Source organism: Mauremys mutica, unplaced genomic scaffold (genome assembly GCF_020497125.1).
Source record: "Mauremys mutica isolate MM-2020 ecotype Southern unplaced genomic scaffold, ASM2049712v1 Super-Scaffold_100395, whole genome shotgun sequence".
Taxonomy (NCBI): Eukaryota; Metazoa; Chordata; order Testudines; family Geoemydidae; genus Mauremys; species Mauremys mutica.
The window spans coordinates 367687-379127 of NW_025423329.1; the positions used below are offsets into that span (position 1 = coordinate 367687).

The window sequence follows — 11441 nt, forward strand, 5'->3', positions numbered from 1 at the left end:
ATACCTCCCAGCTTTGTGTCATCCGCAGACTTTATTAGCACATTCCCACTTTTTGTGCCAAGGTCAGTAATAAAAAGATTAAATAAGATTGGTCCCAAAACCGATCCCTGAGGAACTCCACTAGAAACCTCCCTCCAGCCTGACAGTTCGCCTTTCAGTACGACCAATTGTAGTCTCCCCTTTAACCAGTTCCTTATCCACCTTTCAGTTTTCATATTGATCCCCATCTTTTCCAATTTAACTAATAACTCCCCATGTGGAAGCATATCAAATGCCTTACTGAAATCGAGGTAGATTAGATCCACTGCGTTTCCTTTGTCTAACAAATCTGTTACCTTCTCCAAGAAGGAGATCAGGTTGGTTTGGCACGATCTACCTTCTGTAAAACCATGTTGTGTTTTGTCCCAGTTACCATGTACCTCAGTGTCCTTAACTACTTTTTCCTTCATTTTTTTCCCAAGACCTTGCATACTACAGATGTCAAACTAACAGGCCTATAGTTACTCGGATCACTTTTTTTCCCTTTCTTAAAAATAGGAACTATGATAATGAGCTTGCAATTTTATGTGCCAGTTCCTTTAATATTCTTGGATGAACATTATCTGGGCCCCCCAATTTCATCCCATTAAGCTGTTCGAGTTTGGCTTCTACCTCGGATGTGATAATATCTACCTCCATATCCTCATTCCCATTTGTCATCCTACCATTATCCCTAAGCTGCTCATTAGCCTCATTGAAGACTGAGGCAAAGTATTTGCTTAGATATTGGGCCATGCCTAGATTATCCTTAACCTCCACTCCATCCTCAGTGTTTAGCGGCCCCACTTCTTCTTTCTTTGTTTTCTTCTTATTTAGATGGCTATAGAACCTTTTACTATTGGGTTTAATTCCCTTTGCAAGGTCCAACTGTACATGGCTTTTGGCCTTTCTCACTTTATCCCTACATGTTCTGACCTCAATAAGGTAGCTTTCCTTGCTGATCACTCCCATCTTCCATTCCTTGTAGGCTTTCTGATTTTTCTTAATCACCTCTCTGAGATGCTTGCTCATCCAGCTTGGTCTACAACTCCTGCCTATGAATTTTTTCCCCTTTCTTGGGATGCAGGCTTCTGATAGTTTCTGCAACTTTGACCTGAAGTAGTTCCAGGCCTCCTCTGCCTTTAGATCCACAAGTTCTTCAGTCCAATCCACTTCCCTAACTAATTTCCTTAATTCTTTAAAGTTAGCCCTTTTGAAATCAAAAACCCTAGTCCCAGATCTATTTTTGTTTATCCTTCCATCTAGTTTGAACTGAATTAGCTCATGATCACTCGAACCAAGGTTGTCCCCTACAACCATTTCTTCTATGAGGTACTCACTACTCACCAAAACCAACTCTAAAATGGCATCCTCTCTTGTTGGTTCTTCAACTACTTGGTGAAGGAATCCATCAGCTATTGCATCCAGAAAAATCTGAGCCCTATTATGATAACTAGCACTTGTCCTCCAGTCCATATCTGGGAAGTAAAAGTCTCCCATGATCACACAATTCCCATTAGTGTTTACTTCATTAAAACATTAAAGAGGTCTCTATCCATATCCAGATCAGATCCTGGCGGTCTGTAGCACACCCCAAGCACTATCTCAGGGGTGGCTCTAGTAGCTTTCTTCCCCAATGTTATTTTTACCCAGACAGACTCTATCTTATCCATTCCTTATTTCTTTAGTCTACCTCATCATTGATATACAGTGCTACTCCACCACCTTTGCCTTTATTTCTGTCTTTCCTAAACAGCACATACCCTTCAATACCTGTACTCCAGTCATGACTACTATTCCACCATGTTTCTGTTATCCCTATAATATCCGGTTTCACTTTCTGCACCAGTAGCTCTAGTTCCTTCATTTTTTTACCTAGGCTCCTTGCATTAGTGTACAAACATCTTATTTTTTTGCCGTTTGGCTTCACTGACATTCTTTACCCGATTAGGCACAGACATTCTACCACCAGTATCCAGGGACGGCTCTAGGCACCAGCAAAACAAGCTGGTGCCTAGGGCGGCAAAATATAGGGGGCGGCCAAAAGGCTGGGGCCCCAGCTCATCCTGCCGCTTGCGAGCCGAGGAGCGGCCCGTCCCCTGCAGCCAGGCAGGGCCGCGCTACCAGCTCCGCTTGGGGGAGAGGGATGGCCCCTTACCGGTAGCGCGGCCCCGCCTGGCTGCAGAAGACGGGCCGCTCCTCCTCCGCTTGTTTCCCAGGTCCTAAACAGCGCTTGCAGCCGCTTGGCTGGGGGAGGGGGGGCGGGGCTGAGCTCCGCCCCGCTCAGAGCCGCGTGGGGTGGGGGCGGGGGCTGCAAGCTCCGGGCCGAGCGGAAGGCAGCTGAGCTCAGCCTGGAGCTCGCGGCCCCGCCCCCTCCCCACGCGGCTCTGAGCGCGGGGAAGAGCTCAGCCCCGTCCGGAGGCCATGCGGCTGCCGCCGCGGTGAGCCGGGGGTAAGCAGCCGGGGCGGGGGTGGCTAAGGGGCAGGGAGTCCCGGGGACATTCAGGGGGCAGGGAGGGGGCACAGGTTCTGTGGGGGGGGGCGGTCAGGGGCCAGGGAAGGGGGGTTGGATTGGGGGGGTCTCAGGGAGGTGTTTGTCAGGCACCTCCCGACCCCATTTACCCCCTCAGGCCCAGCCCCTCTGAGGTGGGCCCCCCCCCAAACCCATCCTCCCCACCCAGCCCTGATCCCCAGCTCCAACCCCAGCCCCTAGGACCTGGGCACCCCCCCGGCCCCATCCGCCTCACAGCCTGACCCCCAGCTCCGAGCCCAGCCCCTCTGATCCAGACACCCCCTCACCCATTCCCCCCACAGCCCAGAACCCCAGCTCCGAGCCCAGCCCCTCTGATCCAGACACCCCCCTCACCCCATTCCCCCCACAGCCCTGTCCCCCAGCTCCGAGCCCAGCCCCTCTGATCCAGACACCCCCCTCACCCCATTCCCCCCACAGCCCTGACCCCCAGCTCTGAGCCCAGCCCCTCTGATCCAGACACCCCCCTCACCCCATTCCCCCCACAGCCCTGACCCCCAGCTCTGAGCCCAGCCCCTCTGATCCGGACACCCCCCTGACCCCATTCCCCCCACAGCCCTGACCCCCAGCTCTGAGCCCAGCCCCTCTGATCCGGACACCCCCCCATCCCCCCACAGCCCTGACCCCTAGCTCTGAGCCCAGCCCCTCTGATCCGGACACCCCGGACCCCATCCCCCACGGCCCTGACCCCCAGCTCTGAGCCCAGCCCCTCTGATCCGGACACCCCCGCCCCCCTCCCCCCACTGCCCTGACCCCCAGCTCTGAGCCCAGCCCCTCTGATCCGGACACCCCCGACCCCATCCCCCCCAGCCCTGACCCCCAGCTCTGAGCCCAGCCCCTCTGATCCGGACACCCCCGACCCCCACCCCCACAGCCCAGACCCCCAGCTCCGAGCCCAGCCCCGTTGAGCCGGGCACCCCCGACCCCATCCCCCACAGCCCTGACCCTCATCTCCAAGCCCAGCCCCTTTGAGCTGGGCACCCTCCAACCCCATCCCCCCACCCCAGACCCCCAGCTCTGAGGCGAGCCCCTCTGAGCCAGACAACCTCCGACCCCATCTCCCCACAGACCTGAGCCCAGCCCCTGTGAGCCGGGCACCCCCCAGAGCCCAGCTCCCCACCCAGCCCTGGGCAACAGCAGCACCACCTCCAGGCAGTGACAGCCCATTGGCACCAACCATCACCATCACCCAGCAACAGCCCATTATGTAATTGCAAATGTAGACAGACCAGTAAAGCATTTAATGTTTTTAAATAATGTATTTGGTGTATTTTCAAATTATTACAAATTAATTTTCACTAGTTATTTTTTACATTTCCAAATACATGTTACTATAGTATTGCAACTTTTTTTATGGAAGGGGTCCCCAAAATTGCTTTGCCCTGAATCCTCTGGGCGGCCAGGGAGGGAGGGAAACGGGGTCCCCTGGAGCCGAGCCCCAGCTGCGATGGCGGCGAGGGGCTCCTGGAGTGTGTGAGGAGGTGATGCGGCCGGCTGGGTTCGTCGGTGCTGAGCAGGTAGCCCCGCAGCCGGAGATCCTCGCCTTCCCTCCTGCCAGGGCTGGGCCAGGGCACCGTGAGGCTGAAGAGCAGCAGGTCCAGGGGGCTCTCCAGGTCTTTGGCCGCCAGCATGTCGAGGGTGAGGGCGTGTGAGCGCGAACTGATCCACCTTGGCCACCAGCAGTGCTGCGAAGCCCAGGGAGGGGGCCGTGTTCTTTATGCCACCCCGTAGCCGTGCCACCACCTGGAAGTACTCCCGCTCCGCGCCGCCCAGCAGCTCCACCCGCATGGGGACAGAGTCACAGCTGGGCCAGGCTTCTGCTGCAGTGTGCTGGTAGCGGCTCCCACATTTTGGGGGGAGGCCAGTGCTGGGGCAACAGGGGGTGTGAGTGGGGGGTACTGGTGGGCGGGGGGGGCTCATGTCTGGGGGCGGGGGGGGGGGCAGCCAAAAATTTTTGTGCTTGGGGCGGCAAAAAACCTAGAGCCGGCCCTGCCAGTATCACCTATTAGACTGGTATCTACACTATCCTTCCTCCTTATGTCCATTCTCCTACCCACGGCTGTATCCTTTCTTGCTTTGTTTTCTTCCCTCTCAATGTTAAATTCCGGCATGGAGATTACCTGGACATCTCCCCCAGATTCCTAGTTTAAAGCTCTCTTAATCAGTTGTGCACCAGCCGCCATCCTAGAAATCTATTTCCCTCCCTACTTAGGTGAAGTCCAGCCCAAGAGAACAGTCTTCCGCCCATGAATGCTTCCCAGTGGCCATACATCCCAAAGCCCTCCTTATAGCACCACTGCCTGAGCCATCTGTTGATCGCCATAATGTCACCTCACCCCCTCTTTCCCTTTCAGTAAAATGAGGCTAGTGACTCTCACTCTGCTTTGCAAGGCGCTTTGTAATTATGATGTAAGAGCCAGATTGTGACTGTTTTTTGTTGGCAGGCCCACTTTACATTCTGGTAGAATATGCGTCAAAAGGGAACTTGAAGGAATATCTCTGGGATCGTCGGCCGCCTGACACATTTTCAACTCAACACCTGCAAGCTGCCAGAAGAGCAGTTAACATTTAAAGATTTAGTCTCGTGCGCCTACCAGGTGTCCTGTGGCATGGAATATTTGGCATCTCAGAAAGTGAGTTGAGTGACTTGGAGTCTGTTATTTATCACGTACATAAACATATGTGTCATGTGATAGGTGTGCACAGTGCATTGTGGGCAAATATATGACTGGGTTCTGCCCTTAAGAGCCTAGTACAGGAATTATTTTTTTCAGTAAGAAATGCATTGCTGCTTGCAAAGAAGCATTGTTAAGGGGACCTAGAAGTCCATTTTGTGTATGATCACATCCATTTATGAGCGATTTTAGCTGGGTGCCCCTTTGCTGTAATCAACAATCCAAACAGTAAGACTAAGCTTGATAAATGTGTGGAGGGGATGGTATGATGGGATAGCCTAAATTTGGCAATTAATTTGGCAATTGATCTTTGATTATCAGCAGGTAAGGTATGCCCAGTGGTCTGTGATGGGAAGTTAGATGGGTTGGGATCTGAGTTACTACAGAGAATTCTTTCCTGGGTGCTGGGCTGGTGAGTCTTGCCCACATGCTCAGGGTTTAGATTGCCATATTTGGGGTCGGGAAGGAATTTTCCTCCAGGGCAGATTGGCAAAGGCCCTGGAGGTTTTTCGCCTTCCTCTGCAGCATGGGGCACGGGTCACGGGTCACTTGCTGGAGGATTCTCTGCAGCTTGAGGTCTTCAAACCGCAATTTGGGGACTTCAGTAACTCAGACATAGGCTAAGGGTTTGTTATAGAAGTGGATGGGTGAGATTCTGTGGCCTGCATTGTGCAGGAGGTCAGACTAGATGATCATAATGGTCCCTTCTGACCTTAAAGTCTATGAGTCTATGATCAAGTATCAGAGGGGTAGCCGTGTTAGTCTGGTTCTGTAGAAGCAGCAAAGAGTCCTGTGGCACCTTATAGACTAACAGACGATTCAGACGTCTGTTAGTCTATAAGGTGCCACAGGACTCTTTGCTGCTTCATGAGTCTATGAGTAAGTGTGTGAACAGTTTGGCAATACATGGACATTGCAGAGTCCGTATGAAAGGCAGACCTCAGTTGCGTGTTTTCAGTGAGCAAATACAAATGTCACACAACAGAAACGTCTAAAGGCAGAAGTAATTGACTATCAGATGTCCGACCTTCAGTCAGTCTCAGCCACTAGCCAGAGGTGGCCACAGTCAGATTTAGAGCCATGCTGCGCTGTACGCTGCATCTTGGTGGCGTCAGCATGACAGCAAAATTGAAAGTCACTTTGAGAGAGAATCTCATCTCAGACAATAGAATCAGGAGCCTCTGTGGCCCCTTTTCAGTACTGCTGAAAGTGCAGAGCATCAAGGCTGAGGCAGAGACACAGCCTGTGACAAACATTCATTTGTTAGAAGAGCAGTATCTCTGGTTAGTTACCAGAGTGAACGTTAGACTCCCTTGGAGTTAGCCCAGCGAAGGATTTGACCCATTCATAACAAGACCTGGACACTTACATAGAGCCATCCGTGGGCTCCGAAAGCACTTTGCAAAACATTGGACCTGACACTAGTCTCGCAATTGACAATCAGGCCCATCTTACAGATGGGGAAACTGGGACATTAGTTTATACACAGTGAGTCAGTCGTAGAGCAGGGAATCAAATCCTAGTGTCTTGATTCCCATTGCCCTCCTGTAAGTAAACCATTATCCCAGACTCTCCTTCCTGGTGGTGGCAGCTTGGTGTTCAGCCCCGGGATCTAGCCGATCTCCAGTCCGAGTGTCCTGTCCTGAGAGAGCAGATGAAGAAGCACTGCTGTCTTGCCTGTGGAGGCGAGTGTGTGTGTGTGTGTGTGTGTGTGTGTGTGTGTGTGTGTGTGTTTGGTAGATGTTGCTTAGAAGCCGTTTGTCTGAGACTGCATGTGGCAGCGATGATCTAAAGGGCGAAGAATTAAATGGTGCAGCTTTATTGGCTTTCAGGTAAATGAATCGGCATAAACCACGAATCATAAGCAGTTTAACGAGCCCATATTTATCTCCATGCTCACCTTTCACAGTGCATTCACCGAGACTTGGCAGCCAGGAACGTGTTAGTCACTGAAGACAATGTGATGAAAATAGCCGATTTCGGCCTAGCCAGAGATGTTGGCAACATCAGCTGTTACAAGAAAACAGCCAGTGTGAGTACACAGCTGCCAAGTGCATGGCAGGTCCCAGCGGTGGAGGAGTCAGCAGCACACGCCCTTGGTCCACACCTTCTTTTTTAAAACAAATTACTGCATTGAGAAAAACATTGGGCCCTGATCCAGCAATTGGTAGCAGGCAGACAGGCCCCTGTACCCACAAGGAGCCCTGTTGAGATCATCGATAGTCCTGCTGAAATGACAAAAACACCCCATTTGATTTCAGCGGGATCACAGTGAAGCCATTGGGTGAATTCACTCTGTGGATTTCCCCCTACAGTTCAGACTAAGCAGCATTTTTGCACTGAGTGAAATGATCTCTTCAAGCCAGCGAGGCCTGTGTGTGTTGGTCCCACTCTATTTTGAAACTGTCCAGCCCCACAGCTGCGTTCGTACACGATGGATGCTGTTTTTCATGCAGAGATTTAAATGTCTTGATTCATTAAACCTGTCTTGGCAGTGAAATGCAGCATGCAAGAGGGTGAGGGTGTTTATAATGCAGATAGTCAGTGAAGACCGGGGATCAAAATGTTATATTCTGTTTACATGTGGCCACTACTGCCTGCACAGTGATCAGGGAAGCAGATGTGGTGACTAATGAAAATGTTTCAAACTGGATTAGAATAGAAGATTCAGATAGTGCCCTTGTGGCTGAGTGAATATGCTGATTGAACATTCCCTTTGTCTTCCTAATTACAGGGTCGGCTGCCTGTGAAATGGATGGCTCTAGAAGCATTGTTTGACGGGGTCTACACTCACCAGAGCGATGTGTAAGCATTATTTGTATTCTCTCTTCTGTAAATTTCACATGCTGTAGCTTCAGTGATCCAAAATCGTAGTTTCAGCACGTAGGTAATGCAAGCAATGGACACGTCAGTTTACCTAAATTAGAGAGATAGAAAGAGACACACAATCTCTATTTTAAAAAAGAAAATGAAGGAGGCAAAATATATTTTGAAAAAGTGGACTTTTAAATGTAGCACAGCAGCAGTGCCAAGGCATTTAAACATTAGACCTGTGCTGATTTTTGTAGGGGTGTTTCTTCCAGTCCGGCCAGTGAAATAAGGGTTGTAACAAGCAAGCTTTGCTATCAGCTTTGCACAGTGGCCTGTGGTTCCTAGCCTGTGATTCAGTGAAGCTGGGCATGAATCATTGGATTTGTTCCGTTCAGTGGAGCTGGTGGAAGACCTAACGAAGAGCCAGGTGGTAATAAATGGGCTGTCACCTATCTGATTAAATGCTGATTTCAGTTTCAGACGTGGTGCCTGGGAGTTCTTTGCTAGTGAGTTGGATCAGCAGAGATCTCCAAGTAACTAGTGAAAATGGCCTAGGCAATTAGTCATGCTATTGACGTCTGTGTTAGCTGTGCATGGCTGCACTGAAATAAAGCAAAAAACCAAACAAACTGAAAAAACCTCATTGAATTTTAAACATCTTTCTTTGGTTCCCAGCTGGTCTTTTTGGAGTGCTGCTGTGGGAGATCTTTACTTTGGGGGGGTCTCCATATCCGGGAATTCCAAGCAAGGAACTCTTCAAATTCTTAAAAGAAGGCAATCGGCTGGACAAGCCAGCAAACTGCACTCATGACCTGTAAGTGAGGGAGGGAGTAGCTTTATGGCTTCATTTCTAGAAACCTTGGCTGACGCACGAGTTTATTTTTCTTCTTAATTCAGTTTCTCCAGGGTGTGTGTGTATAAAATATTGCTGCCCATTCCTTTGTCTGACCCCCACTTACTACTGTTTACTGGTCCTGCTGTGCGATTGTCCGGCTGGCTCCAGATAGACTTACCGAGCCTGATGCATTTAGACTCATTACATCACCGACAGTCAAAATATGCAGCTACGCTTGCTATGCTTGGTCGATTCATGTCAACCCATGCCCAGCTCAGGTCTGTGGATTTGCCTAGGGAGGCTCAGGCATAAGCAGACTAAGCAATCGCTTAGGTCCCCAAGCAGTATTTGTTGGGGTGGAGCAGGGGAAGAGGATAGTCCTTCTTTGAGCCCCCAGTGGGCTAGCAGTGCCTCTGGTGACTTACCCTTCGAATGCAGCATTTCCTGCCTGATGTATTTGTCTGATTGCAGCAGTACTCCGCTCCGGCACGTTGGCCACTGTGCAGACAAGAAACACTTTCTCTGGCCCTGAGACCATTGCTAGGAGGCCGGTTCTGAGCCTCTGAAAATGGCATCATTACGTTTAGTTTCCTTTCTTGTTGTTTCAACTTCAGTAACTCCCTAAACAAATGTGAATTAAGTAAACATTTAATTGCCTGCGTGTAAACTCCAGTCAGTACGCTGGGACTGAGGCAGGACAATATCACTATTCGGTGAGTGTTCGTGCTAGCAGTACTCCATTTTAAGCCTGTTGTCTCGCCGTTCCCAGCTGTTGTCTTTTAACTCTTCCCTGGTCCAGTTGGCTTTGCCTACTCCACACTGTGGACAAACTGTGGACAAACCTGCTGTAGGCAAAGCTTTTCCTGCTGTATGTTGGATTTCAAAGCAGACCAATCTGTATTAAATTGGTATTTGCTCTTGTTTCATAAGTGCTGCATCTCTGTGGGAGGACGCCCTCTCCTGTAAACATCATTGGTTCCTGCTTAAGGGAGAGGGCACTCAAGACCAATAGGGCCTGATGAGTGTCCTCTTGCTCCTAGCAAAGTGACAGGGCGAGAGCCAGGCCTTAGCATTGTTTACCATACAAACCAGATTTCCGACTAGGACATTAGGGGCTTCTGTTTGGATAATCCAATGGCTTCCTAGTCAAATGTGACAGTTTATGGCTAGCTTTGTGATTTGCAGGTCGCCCACCTTATTGTAAAGGGGTGTGCGTGCATGTCAAAGAAGTTGAAGTGTGAATTTCCTCCTCCTTGATTTCCCTTTGGGGCCTCTGGTCCTGCTGCCAAGGCCATGAATGCTGGGGCTACATAGAGCACCAAGCCATTGGCAACCTTAGGCCTATGCTGCCAAGGACTGTGTGATAGACAGCTACAGTAATAAAACTCCTGATAGACCCAGCTGCCTTTCTCAGTACTCTGTAGCCTGGGCTTTCCCTCCCTCTTCACACCCAGTTTCCATACCTGCCCCTCTTGGGCTCCGGCACTGTGGGTTCCTAAGGCCCCGTGCTGGAGAGGTTTACCTAGGGGATCCCCTTTCTTTACTTCTGCTGCAGGCATACCAGCTGGGTTGTGTTACGCCCTGTAGCAATGCACAGACTGGTGGCTGTATCTGGGCTGGGCAGTGGGTTCAGGCACAGAAGGAGCTGCATGTCTCACTTTGTTTAGAGCAATGCAAAGCAGTGGGGGCTGGTTCTGCCCCAGCAGGTGCATGGGCCAAAGCCTGGCTGTGCTGGGACATGTAGATCTGCACACGTGCTCTTCTCTCTCCCCCACCCCATCACAGGGAAGGCCTCTTGCTCTTTGTTCTCCTCAGGTACATGATCATGAAGGAGTGCTGGCATGTAGTCCCATCGGAACGGCCAACCTTTAAGCAGCTAGTGGAAGACCTGGATAGGGTCCTGACTGTAACACCAACGGAGGTAAGTGTTTCTCTCTGGCTAAAGATCAGTCCTGAGCAGAGATGGGCCTGAACCAGAGCCCTGCAGTTGAGCTCTGGAGGTGGCTTGAAATTCAGACCTGGCCCCTATCTTTATAATTGGCTAAGCCAAAATCCCAGATCCCCAAACCCTCATGCTTTGGGGGTGTTCAAAACCCAGCTCTGGCATCCCCAGCTCTAACCCTAATGCTTGTGGTAACTGAAAAGTGTTGCAGCATCATTAGCTATCTCTCCTCCCTCACCCCTGACCATGTAACCATGTGACTTCTCTCCTTGCAGGAGTACCTTGACCTTCTCCGTGCCATTTGAGCAGTATTCCCCCGCCCGCCAGGACACACACAGCACCCACTCTTCGGGAGGACTATTGCGCAATGAAGGCTGTTCCGTGAAACTGCTTGGTAATTCAAGAAGCTTTTTGTTGTTGAGCCATAGAAGTTTGGGGTTATTTTTTTCCCCATTTTGCTGTATAAGAAGTCTAAAAGCACTGTTTCTCCTGAAGGAACTAATCTCTAGCCAAGATGATTTGAGATATATATATATATATATAAAAAAAAAAAAAACACCCCCCTGTTAAATGTAGGGGTGCTGACTTCTGGACCTCCGGGAATGGATTATCGAGTGCCAGAGTTGCCAT

General features: G+C 50.4%; 1 pseudogene; it reads left to right on the top strand.

Moving 5' to 3' along the window:
• Positions 1-11205, top strand: part of LOC123361164 — an 11751-nt pseudogene extending 546 nt beyond the window's left edge.
• Positions 11206-11441: the final 236 nt, after the last annotated feature.